At 43.0% G+C, this 22,831-nt stretch overlaps 1 protein-coding gene and 1 pseudogene across 1 annotated transcript in view; both read right to left on the reverse strand.

The window, feature by feature from the left end:
* Nucleotides 1–22,831, reverse strand: part of Hmga2 (high mobility group AT-hook 2) — a 114,923-nt gene that overhangs the window by 76,892 nt on the left and 15,200 nt on the right. The window lies entirely within an intron of this gene.
* On the reverse strand, nt 18,307–18,803 carry LOC110303671 (annotated as a pseudogene).

Below are 22,831 nucleotides of genomic sequence, written 5' to 3' on the forward strand. Positions count from 1 at the left end.
CTCTGAGGTAAATGGGACTTTGGGCCCAGAGGGTGTAGTGTATCACCTCAGCGCTCCCTTTCCCTTTTCGTGTTCAGACACCACTGGAAGTAACTTGACCCCTCTCCATCTTCACTGGACAGCTGCCAGAATGAGACTCGGCTTTCTTTCTCCGTGTGCTCCGGAAAGCCACCTACCACTCAGAGGGACTCTTTGACATGCTCCCGACTCGAAGGACAAATGAAATTGACATTTTTTTTTTTTTTTAAATCTGAAGACAAAACAAAGGAGTCAGAAACACAACACCACAAGACCGGGCACTTCTCTGTACTCCCAGTGAAAAAGGAGGCTCCGGGCTCAAAGAACTCTGCAATTGCATTTCCAGGAGCGGTTTAGTAGATTTCTCCCCCTCTCATTGTGGGGGTCGGCCACAGGGGGTGACTGTCTGTCCCTTCTCAGATGCAAAGGTTCCTTTGTGAGCAACTGAAGGTGAAAGGGCTCAAAGGGGGAAAACACCGAACAAGAGAGAGAGAGAGACTTACACTGTGTTCCTGACATCTGCTCTCCTTGTGTGTCATGGCCAGTGGCAGATTGGGAAGCAAAGTTTTGTCTTTTCAGCAACATGGTACCTAAATCTAGCCATTCGAGCTTTTGCTAAGTTCTGCAACGGACACTCTAACAGGCACAAAGGGAATTGCAGGGACATGTGAGACAGGGAGACTGCATGCTAGTTCTCGAGGGGTATTTTTTGCCTTACAGGTGAAAGGTTAAATATATTGATTCCCATCTTTTAATTTTTTTCAGAATCCCGCCCAAATTTCTCCAGCCATCCTTCCTGGCCAACTAATGGCTCTCACCTCGACTGTGTCCCCACAAGACTGAGGTCCTCCAGTTTTATATTGTTTGAACTTGGCAGCAGTGTTTTTTTGTGTGTGCATGATCCAACTAGTTTCTCAGCATCAGGCGGACGGGCTTTCCAGCTTCTTGGTCCCTCACGTCCTTCTTTGCACAGTTGTTACTTCTGGGGCTTTAACACTATTCACACTTAATAAGCGAAGTCTTGGTGGCCAATGCTGAGGACGCCTGCTCAGATGCCACTCCAAGTATGTCCCAGTTCTCTCTCTCACAGATTAAGTTCCTAAAAGTTCCCTTTCCTGACAAGGCTGTCCGTGTGTCTATCCAGGAGCAAAGGTGTTCTTGTCTGAACGAACCGTGAAGAAAGGAACTGGTCAGAACTACAGTGGGTTTGACCTCTCTTTGTTCATCACAGAAACAAGACAGGTCCACGTCATTGGCTACCTTGAGAGATATCAGTCAACAAGAAGGGTGGGCCCTTGAACCTGTCAACCAGTGCGTAGCCGCCATGATGTAAACCAGTGGGTTAGGTCAGTGGAGGACTCTTCCTATCCAAACTGCTCTGTTTTTGTTCTACAATTTAGAAACCAAAGAACCCACCAGAACTCATTCCTTTCCTCCCACCCTCTTCCTCTTCCTTCTCTACTCTCCCCAGATACAATGTGGGTTGAACCGGTTGAGGGCACGCGACGCCAACCAGTATGGATGTACATATGTTTACACCTCAGGCTCATGTCATCCATTTTACAGGTTATCACTACTTACAGGAAATATGGCTGCTCACATTAATGGGGACTTTGAACGCTGCCTAAAGTTTGTGGTGAAGCACGTGAGGGGGAAGAAGTGGAGAAAGATAATAATTATTTCATTTTCAAACCTCAAATAGGTACACGAATGTCCCAGAGAGAACAGATATAATGGATCAGGTCTCCTTTTCTTCAACCCTGACAATATTCACAGCACATCCTCAGGTAATTTTTTTTAGTGTATATATATATATATATATATATATATATACACGCTTAATTATTACAGTACTTTACACATATAGTATAAAAGTTCATTCTCACAATGTCAAAAATGTATAAATGAGCTATGTGCATAAAAGGTACCAAGATATTTCTAGTCACACGTGAACAACATTAAGAAACATAGATGAAATGCTTCATGATGCGATTTATTGTGGCTGCCACTTAACCCAAATGGCTATATTGCACGTAGGCTAAATGGAAGCACAAAAATTCATTTGCAATATGTTCTTGGAAAAAGAGGATTATAGTCACACTGCAACATTAACGCTACTTGAATTCAAACCATTTTTCCTACTGCATTAAATATTTCCCTGTGTTGGGAGCAAGATCTTGAATAGGGAAGCTGGTGCTGTTCGCCAAATGAAAACAGTGAGCTTGTGCTATTCATAAAACAGCTGAACAACCACGTTGGTAATAGAAGACCTCAGAGAGCCACCAGAAACAAACGAACAAACAAAAACCCACCATTGTTTTCTTAATAATCATAATTCTTTCTTTCCCTGTGTGATTTTTACCTGCATAACACTACTCAAATAAATTGACAGTTGGACCCAAAATTACTGTCTTGGCTGCTACGTGGCATTCTGCAAATCTCTCAAAACCCCTTACTTAAGTCTGCTTCACCCACCCCCCACAAAAGCACTTACTTACTCTCTAGAGCGTTACACGAATTAGGTGTCCTGGAGCCCACAGCACCTACGCCTGGTTAGCAGGTTGGAAAGTAATAAGCACAATGGAAAGGGAACCTACTTGGTTACCATGGATACCTTAGATCTGAAGAACTCCTATTTGGGGTGCTCATCAGCCACTACTTGCACAAAATCCCTCACGCTGCCTGGACCTGCATGCGGTCATAAATGTTTACTGCATCCGTACAGTGTTCTCCAAGTGCTCTGAAATGGCAGAGCCATGCTGTGGGAAACCAGTCCTTCCCCTGGAGCATCTGCACTGCCTGCTACCTGTCCAGAGACCTGAAGGTTTTATTTGGCCATCCGTTTTGCAGGACTGAGCATTTCTGCTAGATCGCTAAAACTGCTTAGCTAGAATCAGCCCCAAGTTTAATTTCTGCGGCAAGTCAACTCACCCCAGGATGCTACAGCTTACAAAAGGTTTAAAAGCTCTCCCCGCACTGTAGGGGTTCTAACTCTAGTAGTCTGAATAAGAGGGTCCAGGGAGATTAGTAAGGTACATAGCCTTTACCTAGTCATGTGAAAGCTTCCAGGGCATTTCCTCTGGATGCATCCCAAATTACAACTGACTTTTCTCAACATCTGATCCATGCAAAGGAAGTTTCAGTGATATATATAATACATATGTATACATACATACATTACATACATACACATTAGATCTGTGAAATCTAATGATCCTTGAAGCCAAAGCAGTTAGCTTAAACTCACCAGAGACACGTGTTAGTCCTCTTCCCAGATGTTCATTTTATCCTACAAGGAGGATGGTACAGGCGACTTGGGAGACCAGGCCTTACACTGGTGCCCTGTTTTGGCTTAACGGTTTTAGTAGACCAACAGAAACACTCCATCCCATAAAGATAATTGCACAACAAAACTTTTATCTTTTCCAGATGGCAAATGGGATGTCACTCAGTGTGACTTAATGATCCGGCCCCCACAGGACTCTCTCTAGATTCATTTGAGTGCCTACTCAGTACCGCAATAGGGAGGCTTCTCTCTACACTAATGAAAGTAAGAGCCAGGCTGTTGTCAGGACCTGGGCATGACTGGAGAGAGGGGTAAACAGGGGAGTGGCTGGGGACGATTGGTCATCAGGGACAGCTGGCAAGATTGTATATGTCCTCTACATTCACCATCTCTTTCCTCTCCATGGTCTACGGGTGCTCTTGTCTTCACCATTCTCTTGGGATCTTGGCCCACAGCCACAGTTTTGACTCCTTCACCCGTGGCCCCTGTTTTAAGTCTTCAGCTCGGCCCTCTCCCCTAAACTCCACATATATATATAGTTGGGTGTGTAAGCGTTGCCTCTCCACATAACCCTTCATGTTCATTATTTTTCTACAGAATTTTTTTTTTTACCTAGTAGGTATAATATCTGTATCTTATTTCTTAGCAAACATTTTCCTTATTATTTTTTTAACGTCCTAGAATACAAGTGACTTCTAACAGCTAGCTTCCTCCGTACACACACCATACTGGTTATTTTAAAATAGTATCTTAATGTAATTTCAGAAATGCTTACTTTTTCCTTTTATAGCATAGTCTCCATGTTTGCTGTAAGATTCTGAGAACAGATAAAGATCTAGTCCCAGTGTGCTTGAAGTCGCATGGTGGAATTAGGAAAATGCTTGTGTATAAACTGATTCTTTTCACAAAATAGTTCGGCATGGTAGCATATCAAGTATAGTTTATTCAGAAAAGAGTCACATATGTCTTTACTGAATTCACTCTTTACAATTTTGTTTACTGGGATAGAAAGACGGCTCAAGAGTTAAGAGCATCTGCTCTTTGTTCAGAGGACCCAGGTTCAATTCCCAGCACCCACAGGTTGACTCACAAACATATGTAACTCCAATTCTGGGGACTTTGACAACCTACCCTATTCTGGCAGACACACACAAGGTACTCAGACAAAATACCTATACACATAAAATAAAACAAAAACATTAAAAATTGCCACAGATACACAAGGTGCTTAAATCATGCAGATAGATACATTCATGGATGATCATAGACAGAGGACACTGAAAATAGTGTTTTGAAAAGGAAAGACATGTACTTTCATAGTGAACTACATACATGGATTGATGAACGAAATATAAAGAAGTCTGATTTGCCCAACAGGAGCTCGGTTTTGTCCTCCATGATCAGCAAATTTTTTTTTTTTTCCTGTAACTGCCGGCTTCCTCTACTCAGTTACTGCCTAAGGATCTGTTGAAGTGATATGCCTCCTTCCCGGTCCGCAGAAGTGCCCTCCCCCACCCACGTCACCATGCTCCATCTTCTAGAGCGGCATCTTAAGCCCGTGACCTTGAACAAAGCCTAAGCGAGGGAGCCTGGTCATTCTGTCTTTAAAGATTTCGTTTCCAACATGTGCTGCTTCCTCTTTTGCACTCCCACTTGCAAACAGTGATCCTCATGTCCTGGATAGTTATGTATCTACGTGTCAGGAGCCAAGAGCTTAATTAGCGCGAGCAGCTACTCTTTGGGGTAGAGTAATTGATGACATAACACTGCAGAAATACATTTAAAAACAAAAAAAAAAAAACAAAAAAAACTTTCAACTGCGTGGTTTTAAGAAGCCATTTTGTGAGATTTGAGTAGACCATTGTGTGCTTTTTTTTTCTTCTCCATTCAACAAATATGTACACAGAAGCTACTATTTAATACCTAGATATTAACACACAACACACACACCCAAACCCTCTATTCAAGGAGCATGGGGACAATCATAGAGGAGTACAGAGACAACCACAGAGGAGCACAGGGACAACCACAGGGGAGCACGGAGACAACCACAGGGGAGCATGGAGACAACCACAGGGGAGCATAGGGACAACCACAGGGGAGCATAGGGACAACCACAGGGGAGCATAGGGACAACCACAGAAGAGCACAGGGACAACCACAGGGGAGCACAGGGACAACCACAGGGGAGCATGGAGACAACCACAGGGGAGCATAGGGACAACCACAGGGGAGCACGGAGACAACCACAGGGGAGCACGGAGACAACCACAGGGGAGCATGGAGACAACCACAGGGGAGCACAGGGACAACCACAGGGGAGCACGGAGACAACCACAGGGGAGCATGGAGACAACCACAGAAGAGCACAGGGACAACCACAGGGGAGCACGGAGACAACCACAGGGGAGCACGGAGACAACCACAGGGGAGCACAGGAACAACCACAGGGGAGCACGGAGACAACATTCTGACTCTGGCCTGGCTTTCAGGTGGCTTTGCATTAAAGGATCCCCCTTACTGCAATAGTTAATAGACTTTTTTAAACCCTTAGAATGCTGAGTTTTTAGGCTGTATGTTACTCTCTTGTGGATTCAATACATAAAGGCAAAAACATAAGGATGTCTGTTAAATATCACAGAGAGATCGAAGAGACCCAGCAAGGTCCCTATGGGGGTGGGAGTTGGTTCCCCCCCCCCATTTTTATTCTTGGAGGATTTTATTCTAGAAGAAAAGTAATCACCACACACACACACACACACACACATGTCTCAGTCCTTCAGATCATATGTAAAACCTAAGTGTAATTTGCAAAAGATAAGAGTAGCAAGTTAAACACTTTATACTTTCAAACCTCAGACCAAGGTAGGATTACCAAACAAAATGGCTTGCTTCCTTCCTTTTTTTTCCTTTTCTTTCCCTCTCCCTTTCCTTCTTTCTTTTCTTTCTTTCTCTTTCTTTTCTTTCTTTTCTTTTCTTTCTTTTCTCTTTCGTTCTTTCTTTCTTTCTTTCATTTTCCTTATGGGAAAGAATGGGTAAGAACCATAAAATCAGCCATAAAACACATAGATTACTGGGGGATGAGTCAAATGACCCAACCTCCACGCTCAGTCTCTTGAATTGGTACACACTATTGGAAAGGACATCAAACCATAAAAATAACTCATATGTCTGTTATGTTTTTCCATTTTAAGCTTATAATAGCAGTAACGACCTCAGCAAAAGACATTTCCTTGGAGTTAATGGCTGGCTGGGAGGCAGAGCCGAGGGCCACTGGTTCTTCCCAGCTGGTCATTAATCCCCAGGAAACGCCTGCACCTCCATCATTACTGCTAAAGCACCATTACAGAAATTTCTCACAGTTCCAGGGTACGGAAATCTGAGGCTACTTTGCAAGCCCACGGACTTCATGTGAGTTAATAGGCCACCACTGAGCACAGCACACACGTAATTATCAAAATGACAGAAGGGAAAATATTGTTCTCCCAGGTCTGTAAGATTATAGGGAATGGGGACTAGCCTTATGGGAGGGGTAGGGTTGAAGCTAAACCACATTAATTTAAAGGCAGAATAAAATCGCCTATATAAAAATCAGTTAAAAAAAAAAAAAAGACAAGGCAATTTACTCCTATTACATAGTCTTAAAATATTTCTAAAAGATACAAATTAAGGTTCTATAGACACTTCTTCCTAATCCAATAATGTCATATTAAAGAGAATGGTTATAATAAGGAGAGAATTGTATACAACCGGTGAAGTTTAAAGGAATGAGTACCTTTGAGAATTGGGGGATATGTTTGGTAAAATTCATAGGCATTCACCATTAAATATTTCATGCAAACATTTCACCCTAGACTTTCTGCCCAGAGAAGCAAGCAAACAACCACCAGAACCTCACTGACCCGAAGTTCTGCTTTTTGTCTTAAATAGAGGCTCAGCATATGCAAACACGTGCCGGGAAAGTTGAAAACCACAGGCACACTCTTAGTGTTCCGCCGCACTGCCGTATTTAGATAGCTTTTTAGAAATTCCCAAGCTTACAAGCTTCATTAAAAACAAAAATTAGACACTTTCAAATCTATTCATTCCCCACTTTTAAAACACTGGGCCCAACGAACAGTTCAAAGGAAGGGGGTAATCCAAAACTCACACCCCAAACAGCCTAGAAATCTTTCCAACGTGTTCGCATAACAAACTACAAATGTTGGCCATGATACTTTAGATTTAATGAAACTCCTTGGACGTTCTCCTGGTGGGTTACAAATACCTGCCTTATTCTAAGGTGAGCTTGAAGCTGAGGAGGCCTGGTACAGGTTACATTGCATCCCTAAGACTTCTTGAAGTTCTAACTCATGTTGCATCTACAGGAGTGAAGCCTTACTTGGGAACAGGCTCTTTGTATTCATAGTCAAGATAGGGTTACTAGGGATCCTTGGAGGGGAGGGGAGAGGCATTTCGAATACAAGCCTGCAGGACCTCGCTTGGCAACAAAGTATACAGGGCATGGCCACACCTTAACAGAGTGGGGTGCCTAAAACCTAAGGAACATTAGTAATTATGAATGATCAGGAAAGCTAAAGAAAAAGCACGGAAATTGATTCTCATGTACAAGCATGTCGAGTATACATACGGCCCCACACCTGTAATGCCAGCATTTGGGAGGCCCAGTAAGATCACTGTGAATTCAAGGCTAACCTGGGTGAAGATCTTGTCAGAAACAGGAGAAAGAGACAGACAGACAGACAGACAGACAGACAGACACACACACACACACACACACACACACACACAGGATGGGGCTGGGGGACAGAAAGAGGCATGAACAGAGAGAGAGAGAGAGAGAGAGAGAGAGAGATCATGCATTACTGGCTTCTGGAGAGCAGCATGACCCTGTAAAAACTCAATTTCTACTTCCCAGAAATGTGTGTGAGAGAGAAAGAGAGAGAGAGAGAGGGAGAGAGAGAGAGTAAGTTTCTATTGTGCAAAGGCACCCAGGCATGCAGTACTTTGTTACATCAACCCACAGAAAACGTACTACAGGACCTAGGGGGTTGGGGGGTGGGGGGAACCAGGGCCAACATTACAAATGGTAATGGAGGAAAAGTCAGAAAGTCAGGCCAACAAGATGAAGCCATTTGTTAGTTAAGGGGAAAAGCAACGGACTGGCAGTCAGGAAACCTGGCTCCCGTCGGGATAATGATGCTTGCGACCAGGAGCTGGACACTTAATTGCTCTCTGCTTTGACACTGTCACCTGCAGAACATGAAAGGCTGGGACTCCATAAGCTACGGACCAAATCTAGGCTCCTGGGGAAGTGGAACGCGAATCAGAGCAGCATTTTAATGCTTTCACAGTTTCCAGTTTGGGCACCGCAGGGGGCCTCAGTGACAGGACACAGGAACACAGCTGCGTCTTCATCTGCCGCCAGCCATGTCCACACCGGCAGGCTGCACACATTCAATGTGAACCCAGTAAGAACGGAAGAAGCCTGCCATGAAATAACAGCACCCTGCTCTGGTACTGGCTTATGGATGTTGTTCTTTGAAATGCTGGGTTTGCTTTTGTGGGGTTTGCTTGCTTGTTTGTTTTCATTACTAATATATAATAAATATATATAATTAAATAAATGTATATGCATATATATATGAACATTATTTGTTATTAAGAAATATTTTCTTAAGCTGGGCGTGGTAGCGCATGCCTNTAATCCCAGCACTTGGGAGGCAGAGGCAGGCGGATTTCTGAGTTCGAGGCCAGCCTGGTCTACAGAGTGAGTTCCAGGACAGCCAGGGCTATACAGAGAAACCCTGGCTCGAAAAAACAAAAACAACAACAACAACAAAAAAGAAATATTTTCTTTTAAAGTGCCAGTAGGAATAGTATTAGCCCAAAGAGGAAAAATAAAATCACTCTTGGAGAATACCATGGAGTAGGGACTCAGGCTCCAACAGGGCACTGGGTATATTACTCTCTATGTATCTACATATTCTCTAAAGGGCCTGCATAGTAATTACTTGTGGAGATGGTTCATTATATTCAGGTATAATCGCTGTCATCTAACTACTGAAATCCCAGACATGACCAGTAGAATACAGCGGGCCTTTCCTTTCTAAAGTGGTAAGGTCAGGCTAACGCTTTGCTTCAGGTGTATGCGTGTGTGTGAACATGCATGCATGTGTACATATGTGTTTGTGCACACATGCGTGTATGTGTGTGTGTGTATGCACGTGTGCACATAAAAAGATGCATGGAGGGAGACCCACTGCAGTGATAGTGTTGCCTACTGCAGGTGCTCCTAACAATGTCAAGGTGATAAGGTTTGGCTGCAGTCCACGCTAGAGACTGGGTTAGATGATCACAGTACAATTAAGAGGGTAGTTTGCTTATGTGGACACATAAAAATCTGTGTAAAACAAGTAACCGATGATTTAATTTTTATCTACTTCATCCATCTATCTATCTATCTATCTATCTATCTATCTATCTAATCTATTTAGATTTGAGGGTTGGCAATCAAACCCCAAAGCTCTGTACCTTCTACACCCATGATTAACCACGGAGCTACATCCCCAGCTTCTAAGTGCACGACTTTGAAGACAGACTTGAACGTATCCCAAAAGACAAACAGGTACTCAACGAGGCGCGGTGCGTGTGGCCTCAGGAAAAGCAGGTGTGTGCTGCACTTCTGTGCCAGTTTCCCTCCTTGGCCGCTCAAATTGGCACGACTCTTAATGCAGTAAAGTAGAGCTTACTCCAGGCAAGTCAGAAGCTGTGTGCCAAGCCCACCTATGATTCTGCTCGGGCTAGCCAGCTATTCATAAGAAGGAAATCTCAAGAATCACCCATACAGCCACAGGTAGGAAACACGGGCCCCTCTGCCAACGCTTGACAGCCAGGCCACGTTCTAGGATATTTAAAAGACATGACGTATCTCCGTGTCTGTGGAAACGGGCGAAGTTGAAAATTCTCAAGTAACTATTTTATATTTTATATTTCTGGTGATATATTTCTGAACCTATGTGGGATAAAAGTAGTTCACAGCATCATCTTTACACAGACACACACAGACAATTACACGCAGAGCTGGGAACCCAGAGTATGATAGCTAGGAGGTTTGGATAACAGCAACATCCTAGTTGAGAGAGTGTAACTCCAGTTTATACAGGCCAGAGCATCATTGTTCAGTAGTAGAGGCTTTGGGCTGATTCCCAGAGAAAAACAGGAGAAAAAGGCACCAGGGTGAGGGAGCTAGACAAAAATATACAAGGCATTTCTTACAACTACATGTGAGAGTCTCCAGGAAGACAAGGATCGTCCAGATTTTGGAGGAACGGGGGAGGAAGAAATAAATAAAATAAAATAAAATAAAGGCAAGAAAGCCACTTGAACAAATATCCACAGATAAGACTATCAAAAGATTCTCTTCCAACTCAATGCTTTCCTTCTCTAGGAACCTGGAGGAATGGAGAAGGCTTTTCTACTGGGGATGTGTGTGCATGTATATGTGTCTGTGTTTGTGTGTGTATGTGTATATGTGTGTATGTATGTGTTTGTGTCTGTATTTGTGTATGTGTGTGTGTATTTGTGTATGTGTGTGTAGGAGTGACTAAAACACAAACAATATAGGCAAAACACAGGATGTCTCAGAAATGATACCAAATCAGCTATTTTTTTTTAATAAAATGTGTTCTCAGATGCCATGATATTATGCAGAGCTTAGAGATGCTGCATTAAGTTAAAACCCATTCGTCCTGACAAAAATCTTATTAAGAGCCTTTAGCCCAGTCAGTCCAGTTATAAAGCCAGAGCAATGACCTTTCCCGGTTTGGCTAACTGGAACTGTATCCACACACGTTTGTCTCAGCTTTCTCATGGGAATTCCAGTTGGGGGACCTAGGGCTCTGGGGGGTGAGGACTGTGCTCACATTTGAGGGTTTCTACTTCAGATCCCAAAAGAGACAGAAAAACAAGTCAATTTATTGAGTGTTCACTATGTGCCAAGCACTGTGCATTGAGCTGTCCAGACCAGGAAGGGTGGGCCCGGTGTGTGGTGAGGATACAGGCTCAGGCCCCAGACATAACATCACTCTACCACCCTGCCTGTTCCCAATCACTGGCTTGGGAGGCCAGAAACAATTCAATGATTCAATGACTAAGGTCATGGGCAATCACGAAAGAAAAGACCTCAGGGAGGTAGCCCCCAGGACTCTCTTAAAGACAGCTACCCCCTGACAGCTGGTACTCCCAGGATGTAAGAGCATGCAAAGAGACTGCAGGAGCACTGAACCAAATTCTATTTAGAATACCCAAATGTATATATGATCAGGGCCAAAGTTAATACGAAACAAGCCTAAGTTGAGCAGCCAACCCCCCCCCCCAAATATATATGTAGAAGGAAGGACACTTGTTTTGTGAGCCCTGGCTGTACAATTGGTGGCTTTCAAATCTAGAAGCAAGAGCGCATACAAATATTCTTTAAGCGTTACGGTGTTTAGCACACTCTCTTTTCACCCCAGTTTTAGTCTGGGTAGATTCAGATGAAGGATTCGTTTTATCGAAGGTCTCCTCAGCTTACCAACCTTCTTCCTTCCCAACCTTCCCACTTAAAGAATATGCTTCTATAGACGTGGCTATACCTTTTTGTCTGGAGTCCCTACAACTGTCTGGTCACTTTCACTCCAAACAACCTTCAATGGGCCATGCCATCTACATGTTCTAGTAGAATGTGACAGCTACTACCTCAGGAGGTGAAGGTCTCCAAGTCTTCCTTCCCACGTTCACCACTCATCTCTCTCATTGCCACTAACATCACTTGTCTCTTTCTAAACATTACCCAGCTCAACACACAAGTGGCACCTCCAGTGTCAGAACTCTAACCTTCTAATACCAAATGCAGATGGAAATGAAGTATGAGTTAATGCTGCCTAACTTCAGGGGCAGGGGGGCTGTAGAGGTGGCTCAAAAGCTAGGGACAGTGGCTGTTCTTGCAGAAGACCTGGGTTTGGTTTCTTTGCACCCGCACGGTGGCTCACGACCCCAGCTCCACGGGATCTGACACCCTCTCTGGCCTCTGCAGGACTCGGGCTGACAAGGGGAAGTCCACCATGCATGTGTATAGGCAAAGAGATCCATGCACATGAAACAAATACCTCCGATGGGAGACAAGGGTGAGGGTGAAGATTTTGAGCAAAGTTTTGAAACTTAAATGGGTGACGTGAGCAAGTCCATTCTTTTGTTGTGCGACAGTGTTTTTATGGTTGAGACTTACTAGCGTCTCTTTAAGATTATATGTGTTCCAAGAGTTGTAAATCTCCTTCTTACCTTACTCTGATCTTCAGGAGGACACAGAAGGAACAACTGTCATCCCCAGGTATGATATGAACAGGTTGGACTGGAGAGATGGCTCAGTGGTTAACTAAGAACACCCAACTGCTCTGCCAGAGGTCCTGAATTCAATTCCCAGCACCCACATGGTGGCTCACAACCATCTGTAATGGGAGCTGATGCTGTCTGATGCTGTCTTCTGTCATGCAGGCTTATAGGCAAATAGAGTGCTCATGTACATAAATAAGCGACTCTTTAAAAATTTAACATCCAAACCATAAAGCTAGAAACTCATTAGGTCAGAAGCCAGCCAGATAAAATTTTCATTTCAAATATAGTGTTCCACCTAGCTTAACTGAGACCTGTGTATCAGCAGATTAGGAAAAAAACGAGACTTAAAAACACCTGGGATGCAATGGGAAAAGGGAAAACTGATTTGATGCATACCCACGGCTTTTAATCATAATGACACAAGTCACACCATCCTGAGCATCCCTTGGGAAGGAGGCTACTGCACAGGTATCAACAATGGCATGTCCCAGATACTATTGTAAATATTTAAGAGATCTGCCTAGGGAGGATGTGAGATGGACTCATGGTACCTGAGCACAGGTAACCAGCCATGTGGCAAAATGTAGATTAAAATGAATGGCTTATTTTAGTTCTGATCTAGTCAGAGCAGAGCCTAGCTATATGCCCAAAGTATTTATAAATATATTTTGAGTCTGAGTCTTATGTCTTGGAGCATGGGGCTGGAAGGAAGAACTGGGCATAACTTCTACATCCAGAAGAAGAAAATTAGGTTCAGAAATGTATACACACATACACACATATACACATATACATACTTATATGTACATATGCATACATACAAATACATGTACACATACACACATGTATACATATATACACATATACACATACATACATATACACACATACACAAACACACACACAGGCTAGCACTTGAAGAGTTAAGAGTGTTAAATAAAAAATGCTTTCTGCATTCAACAACCTCCCCATGAAACATTGGTAGTACACCCACTACCTCTCTACATCCATGTAAATTATATAAGATGCCCACGAAAGATTTTTCTAAAAGCATTATTGACTGATTTCCCCCCTTTTCTTTAATGTCGTGCTAGTAGTAAAGTGTATTGGTAAGGGAACGGAACACAAATAGGGCATTGGAATGAGTTTCTGTCTACAACATGAGAAACTACCTTAGAAAACTGTTTTATGAGGTTTAAACCAACAGTGAGTTCGTCTTTTGGGAGATGATCCAAAATTGGGTCAAAAAGTACTTTCAAGGGGCTGAGCTCAAATCTATTTTAGAAAGCAGACTGCCATTTCCAGAAGTAAAGAGGCGGAGGCAGGAGTGACACGAGGCGCAATCCTTTGGGGGCCTGTGAAATAGACCTATCACCAACTTACCAAACCTCAAAACATAAGCTCGCATTTGAAACTAATTGGGGGCAGTGCTTTAGAGACTGCAGGTTGTGTGCACTTAAACCCAGCACTCAGGAGGCAGAAGCAGGCAGATTTCTGAGTTCAAGGCCAGCCTGGTCTACAAAGTGAGTTCCAGGACAGCCAGGGCTATACAGAGAAGAAACCCTGTCTCAAAAAACAAACAAACAAACAAACAAACAAACAAAACCTGCAAACGGTCAGATTTAAGAGAAATCGAAAAGCCGAAGAATGAATGCCCATCTACATTCAGAGAGCTTGCTTTATAACATAGAGCTTATCTACAGTAAAGAAAAACTGCATTCTAGATGCTAAATATTAAATATTGCTTTGGCCTGAAATGGAATGAATGCCAAGAACTACAGCGAACGTATGCATGCTTGCTGGACAAAGCTGCTTGTGTATGTCTTCTCCTCACGGGGCTCCTCACACCAATGAGAAAGCTTTGTCGTGTACGCATGGGCCTGGCGACAGTGAGTGACTTGCTATCTGAGCCCAGGCAGGCTATTAATGACTCTGCCCGCTCAGTTCTCTCCAGTCTCCAGTGCTACAGGTCAGAGGTCAAACATGCATGCCTCTGACCAGCAAAGAGCTCATTTTTTTAAATACAAAGGGTATTCAAAAATACTTAAGTATGCAATGAAGCTGCCTTAAGACCAGGTAACTTAAAATATAGCTTCATAAACATAAATTGCACACAGCAATCAGTGCTCAGAAACACTAAGACCAACCTATAAGGAAGTGATATCTAAATAGAATGATCAAGGCCTTTCTAATTCCTCTTCTCCATAGAGCGTGGAAGGGACCATCAATGCCTGGATTTCCAAGCCTGTACTAATGGGATGAGGTGTCTCAAATCAAACTGTACTCATTTCCTGCTGTCTGAATATCTGCTGTAGCCTCGGGAAGAACACAGTACCGGCCCCCACCTCCACACCATCCATTCAGACATTACGTATTAAGTAGAGAAGTCCATTCAAATGAGGGGTTTCCTTTGCAGAATCCCCAGGCAAAACCAGGTCCCATCTACTTTGCTGGCCCTTACCGCCCCAGCCAGGACTTAGCACTGGTTTTACCCATATTATCCTTAGAAGACATTAGCCGGGGGCTGGTGAGATGGCTCAGTGGGTAAGAGCACCCGACTGCTCTTCCGAAGGTCCAGAGTTCAAATCCCAGCAACCACATGGTGGCTCACAACCATCTGTAATGAGATCTGACTCCCTCTTCTGGAGTGTCTGAAGACAGCTACAGTGTACTTACATATAATAAAAATAAATAAATCTTTAAAAAAAAAAAAAAAAGAAGACATTAGCCAAATTTGGGGGACTGGAGGAAGTCACACAATACCGGAGTCTCCTCCTGGGGATTAAATGGCGCAGCATCCAAGCAAGAGGTAAGCAGCACAAACAGGAGATCAAAGCCAAGTTCAGAAAGCCACTATTTCAGTGCAGGCCCCTGCCATATTCAAGCTCCACTGTCTGGGCAAAGTTACTGAAACCGTAATACACAGAATCTCGTGGACCTCTTTTAGACACCCGGGTAAGGCTGTCCTCTTGACATTTCCTTCCATTAAATTTATTACATGTGTCGGATGGTAGTGGCACACGTCTTTTAATCCCAGCACTCGGGAGGCAGGGACAGGTGGATCTCTAAGTTCAAGGCCAGTCTGGTCTATAGAGCAAGTTCCAAGACAGCCAATGCTATACAGAGAAACCCTGTCTCAAAAAACAAAAACCAACAAAACCAAAACTTGTTACATGCTTAAGGCATGGAAAGCTTTGTAACCTTTTAACAACCAGATAAGAATCTTCCAACATCATAAGCAAGCTCCTCCCAGGTGCATGCATTTAAAGAACTGTTATTCCACAACACACAATCTAATGCAGTAACAGATTTGGTGCAATTCTTTGAATTTAAATATGGACAAAAAGCCTTAGGCCCAGTATAACCTGAGGTTACTACTCAGTGTTAAGGAAACACTCATGAAAGGACAGTCGGGTTTTCTGCGAGTCCTGGGATGACGCTTCCACAGTTGTACGATTATACTTATTGTGAGAATGGATACATGCTGTGTAAGGAACAGTCTTCATTGTCATGGCCACATTCAGCTCCTCCTGCAGACAGTGTTTGGGACACTGTATATTCAGTTAATCTAAAGACCTTCTGTTAGACACGATTTCCCAGGCTTCTTCCCATCAAGCTGTTTCCCAGAGTTCGCCCCTTTCCTTGCTCCTACCTGGTTGAGCTGCTAATAGTGAACTGGCCAAAGGGGGACTGCACAGCAAAGAAGGAGCCCAAAGGCTCCATCATCAGTCAGTCCCTGGCTGATAGAACTGGCTGTAATAATAGGGGATCTTACGTCTTACAGCTACCAGTGCATGACACTCATTCACATGGACAAGGTTTCTTTAAAGTCCTGGAGTATGAGAAAATGCATGAATAAATGAAGGCAACCTGCACAAAGGAGGTTAGAATGAAGGGCAGAGGTCCTTCATCACACTGGCGAATAGAAGGGAGGCTCGATTTAATGCTATGAAAGGTTGAAATTTTGTGTGTGTGTATGTGTGTTTTAAAGATCACTTTATTGTACTGAACTTGGAAATGGAAGATGGCACAGCTAGATGATAGATTAAGGGTGCCACTCTAACAGACACTTGCCCTCTTTCAAACTCTGTCCATCATATGTCAGTGAGCGTCCATATTGATAGAATGGACATTCTGGAGCCCTGGAGCTTCCCTGAGGGCTTCACGGAGGCTTATTATCAACTGCATTTTTTTTTTCTGCTTTTCTGACACAAAAGAAAAAAAAATGATGACAGAGTCGAAATGATATTAAAATATTAGCTTTGGATGCTCTCTCATGACCAGGATGCTGTTATGACCTGGATGCCCTCTGGCCCACATCCCCTCCATCTTCACTACCCAACAGCAGCTTGCTCTTTGTTCTAAACTTTAGACTATACCTATGTGCTCACCTGTTCACACACATATATATGTATTCATCACAAGTTAGGATCTGCATATGAGAGAGAATGTGTGATTTTCTTTCTGGGTTACAAGTCCATCCATATTCCTGCAAATTCTACAACTTCATTTTTCTTTACGAGTGGATAACATTCCATTGTGTTTAAGTGCAGCACATTTTCAGTATGCACTCCTCTGTTGACGGACATTTGGCTTGTTCCATCTCGCTATTTTAGGTAGAGTGGAAGTAAACGTCAACTATATCTACTGACAAGACATGAAATATTCTTGTGCAACAGCTGGGTGGTGTGGAAGCTCTGCTGGTTTTTAAAAAGCATGTTATTATTAAAAGTTTTTAAGGGAAAATAAATGATCTTGTATTTACCAATTCCATTTAGCTGACTTCAAAAAAAAATTATATATCAAGGTTGTTTTGTCCCCTCTGGCCCCCATTCAACCTTAAAATTGTCTGCATTCTGCATTACTGGATAACTCTTCCTAAACATTGAAGTTACATTTCATTGTAAACAAGGCAAGTGTTAAGTAACAATGGGTACAAGTTTTTCAAAAGGAAGCATACATCTGGACAGTGAAGAAATGGAAATGGAGACCTAATGCTTTTCTGTCACGTAGATTTCCAGGTTTTTCAGCACATGGGTGCTTAGAATCCTTGAAAGAAAACAGTTTCCATTGGTCGGATGAGATCCAAATTTATTTTGAGTTAGTATCTCCTGCTAGGTCCTCAAATCATCACTTATGTTATGAGATGGCTACAAAGCCGGCAAGACAAAAACTCCCTTCTTGTTGATCTAGACTCTTCAAATGTGTGACTAACAAACAAAATGACATCACTTTCCTGTGTGCCGCAAGCCCTTTTTAATAAAAGTAAATGCCCCTGGAAGTAGGCGAAGTGGAAATGTATATTTTTAACTTAACATCCTGCACACACCCCATTGCCAAATAAAGACTATCGGCAGCCAAGGAAACAGCTGGGACCGTTAGTGACTTTCTAGTGACCCTCTAAAGTCGGCACCTGATCCTTGGGTCAGTTTCTGGGTCAATTTTATGACCTCCAGAATATTTTTTTTCCTTTTGAAAAAAATAAGCATTAATTTCTATTAAGGTGTATTTTCCTCTCTTGAAAAGGTTCTAAAAACAAACCAGGGAAAGGCACTGCTCGTCTTCGCCCTCTCATTCCATGTGCTATTCCCTTGCTTCTCTTCTCCCAGAAGCCCTACTGGCCTTCCTTTTTTTTTTTTTTTTTATGGTTACAATAGACATTTATTTAAAGTGTGACATAGGGTAGAATAATTCTTAAATTGTGATTTGGGTTGAAATAACTGTGAAAGTATGGTGAGACCGGGCAAACCCACAGATCTTAACTAAAAGATCACTTCTTTGCCCACTCTTCTCTCTCCTTTCTTTCCCGAATAACCTCTTTTAGATAGGGTTCAAGGTAGAATTTGTCCTCCTCATATTTTGTCCACTGATCCTTAGGCAAGATCTGATGCCTCATAGACAGGTCCAGGGCTCTCTTAATTCGAAACATCCTGTCATTATAAAGGTCCTCAGGAAGCCTTCTTATGGCTTCTTTTACATCTTCAGTTTCATGTAGTGTATCATCTCGCATTAACCCCAGTTTATTGAATCCTGCAGCATTATAATACCACTTTCGAAAACCATCCAGCCACTTGCTTGATGCTAAAACAGCAGATCGGCCGGCCATTTTGACCTGAGAGTGAAGCGCTGCCTTCTCCCTACTGGCCTTCCTAAGAAACATCTGGATGGGATGCTTCTCAAAGTGAAGAGAGCATCTTTCCTATTTCCTTATATGTCCCTGAGCCTGAATCCCACATTCTCAGATGTTTTCTAAACATTTTCTGCCTCTGGACCAGTTCAATGATAAGCACCTCTTCAAGGCAAAATGGAGACACACAGGTCCTACCTGGATGGTGTGGGTCAGAGAACTGACTACTGGGATGATACAGATGCTCTGAGATCTAGAACTGTCAAGTTTCTATAAGCACATACTAGGTAAACAGCAGAAAAAGTACTTTTCAAATTAAATTAAGGCACAACATCAAAACTACCATAAAGAGAAAGGGTTTTGGCATCAATGTAAAAAAATTTCCCTAGTGTGAACAGACATAAAACCTAATTTAACATCACCAGCAAGCAAGTCTTAACCTTGATGATAAGCAACAGACACACGCTGAAGACACGGTACACCAAGAGAATGTGGTCAGCATGGTGTGTGATTCTCACTGGGGCTCATGCCTAACTACTGCTGCTGTGTATATCATTGAAGTGCAGGCTGTGGTTAGCATTAAGGGGGGAGCATAACAAGGTGTTAAGTATGATCTCTAATGTTTACCAAGCGCCATACCTTGGGAGTTGGACTGAGCCTTCGCACACTTCTCACTTAACACTCACACAAATTCTGAGACTCCTACCTTGTCCAGAGGAGAAATGGAGCCTTGGAATGATCACATAATTTGTTCAAGATGATAGTTAGTTGAGTGGTGGGTCAAAAACTTGAACCCCCAAGCCCCCAAACCCTGCTCTTTGGCCTTGGCTATGAAGTGAATGTAAGTTCTGTTCTCTCCCTTCTTTTTATGTCTGAATTCTTATTTGCGCACACAGAGACTGAAAATCCAGAAGACGATCAAACTAAGAAATCTGAAAACTATTCAACCCAGCAGCAGAAGAGACCAAAGGAAGCAATGGACAATCGTGGTCCTAATCCTCGCTAGTCAAGATGCTCATGGGATCACTGGGCCCTCCAGTTCCTCATCCTCTCTCAGGGGCAGAGCTCTCTTCAGATTCACACATTTTTGGCAAACCAACTCTTGATTAAATACCCAACTACTGATCCTCGTTACATTAAACGCTCTTTTCCAGAGCAGGTTATGTAGGTTTGTAAGATTAATAAGACAGGGTGCGTATCAGGCCAAATTTATGATGCGGCATCTGAGAGGGATCCAACACTTGTCATGATTGGTAAAATACCCAAAGAAGGAGTCAAGGCTGAGAACAACAGTCATGTTAATTTGAATGGGAAGGGCAGGGAATTCTGTGGTGCAGTTTAAGAAGCAAGCAACAACAATAAACTAATGAAAGCCTGTGGTGAACAGCCCAGTCTGTCAGGGAGGTAGATGAGGGTCCAGATAGGTGATAGTCAACCGAGAGCTCAAGCACACACACATTGGTAAATGGAGGCTGAAGATGTGATTGGTGTGCTCCAGCAGCAGATGTGGGGGTGGGGTGTCTACTGAAAAAGGGAAGTTGCTACTTTACTCCAGAATTTTGTTGTTGATAAGAACACATTCTCGATTGGAAATCCTGAGTTTGGCTCCACCCCATCCTGACTACCACAGTGTACTTTTCTCTTTCATTTCCTCTTCCCCATTCCTTAATTACACACACTGTAGTAATCAGTGTGTGTGCACAAGCATACTGTTCTTTCTTTTTCTTTATTTCTTTAACGAAATGACATATGCTCGTTTTTGGTCTCCATCCGTTGGAGATGGTCTGGGGAGAGTCACTGAGTTCTGTGAAAATATTCCCTTTCGCTACTGGTGGCGTGCCCATCATGCACCCATATCTTAATAATCCAAGTGGGCTGTTTTGCTCTCATTGATTCAATTAAAAATAATCTCAACAACACAGAACTACCTGCCTACCTTGTTTCCTTGGAGAACTTTAATGGTTTTCACTTATTATGGAAACCAAAGACAATTTTGTAACTTTTCTGTATATAAATGTTACAAGCAAGGTGATCTGCCTTGAGAAGGGGTAAACTCCACTGGAAAAAGAATGGATCCTGGAACTCCCTTTGAGTCAAGCATCTTGTTTTTTAAATAAACTTCTTGTTTAAAAAAAAAAAAAAAAGATTCATAGGATTTTTTTTTTCAAAAGAACTTTAAAACAAAACCTACAAGAATAAAGGGAACAATCTGGCCTCTAAGTCAAATACCAAGACAATCCAGTCGGTTCAAAGCTGTATCTCCAACTCAAGGATATCGGTGGATTCAACTGTTGGAAGAGGAATCATCCCTGCATAAAGCACAGCCCATTTCCTATGGAAACTGCAGTGATTTACTCTCCATGCAAACTTCCCAGGAAGTAATGCCACTGAGTAGGAGGCCTCGCTATGACTGATTGCACAAGTCACCAGCAGAAGATATACAAGCAAAGAGGAAACACGTTGTCTAGAAAAAATATACCGTTTCCTTTGATTTCCTCTCCTAAGTGGAGGGACTCTTCTTCTAAGACCAGATCAGGGACTTGCTAAAATGCACCACACAAAACTTTCCATTCTTCCAGCCAGGAAAAATGAGAGACCAGGTAAGTCAATTGGGGGGGAATGGGGAGGGTCACACAGCTGTTCTCAGGAAGCCAAGGTCTCCATGACTGATGCTTCCAAGTTCTTCTTACCCAGCATGAAGAGCTAATGTTTACAGTCTAGTGACCCTCCAGATAAACAAGAACCCCTTAAGAAAAAAATTAGCCAGGCAGTGGTGGTGCATGCCTTTAATCCCAGCACTTGGAAGGCAGAGGCAGGCAGGTTTCTGAGTTCGAGGCCAGCCTGGTCTACAGAGTGAGTTCCAGGACAGCCAGGGCTACACACAGAGAAACCCTGTCTCAAAAAAATTTTTAAAACTTATACAATTTTAATTTGTTTCATGTTTAGTAGAAACAGCTTTGTGAGCCACAAAGGGAGAGGTCTCTGAAGCACTGGGGTAGGCTATAGTCAACCCGTCAACCACTTCTGGAACAGCAGAAGGTTTCAGAGAAGAGCAGACATGACTAAGACCTGTGGAGGTTAACTCAAGAACCTGAGAGCATACCCCAAAGGTGGTGGGTATGAAAAGCAGGGGGTTACTTGCCAGAAGGTATTTGCCTAGTTCATTTCCTCTGTAACTGCTTACAGCTTATTTCATTTTAGCCTTACTAATCTTGACTTCAAAGATCTTTGACTGACTATTAGAAAAAGTATACAGGTCTTTCTTGTTGTGTCATCAGCAGGACTGGGTGTGCATTCAGAGTCCAGATACTCAGGAAATATCAGGCAGGCCTGCAGTTAGCCTGTATGACTTAGTGACATGTCAGCACTGTGCTGGCGACAGTTGAACAGCAGCGGTATTTTCTGATTTCCAGGAGCAAGTTTGTGATTCCTGCCCAGTAACTGAACTGTGAGTGCAGATAAGAAGTCGGACACCATCAGACTAGAAAGAGAGACCATCAGATTACAGTGTGAGCCGTCTGGGGACACTCACAGGTATGAACAACTTGCAACCAATCAGCTAGAGACCATCAGACTACAGTGTGAGCCGTCTGGGGACACTCACAGGTATGAACAACCTGCAACCAATCAGCTAGAGACCATCAGACTACAGTGTGAGCCGTCTGGGGACACTCACAGGTATGAACAACCTGCAACCAATCAGCTAAAGACCATCAGACTACAGTGTGAGTCGTCTGGGGACACTCACAGGTATGAACAACTTGCAACCAATCAGCTAGACCTGGAGTTTAGAAGCTTTGAAATTCTAAGCCTGGCGCTTTAGAGGTATTTTTAAATGCTAAAGTCCTCTTAGCAACAGCTTCTGACCTCTCCATGTAGAGCTTTTCTGTTCTATCCTGTCCATACTCTCCACCCAAAGAACAGGAGGGCATGATGAAGTAGCTTGTTCACACCAGGGAAGTTGGTTAACATTTAAAGAACAAACTTACTGGGCAATGAGTAAGAAATGTTCCTTTATGGGGGGG

This window comes from Mus caroli, chromosome 10 (assembly GCF_900094665.2).
Source record: "Mus caroli chromosome 10, CAROLI_EIJ_v1.1, whole genome shotgun sequence".
Classification (NCBI taxonomy): domain Eukaryota; kingdom Metazoa; phylum Chordata; class Mammalia; order Rodentia; family Muridae; genus Mus; species Mus caroli.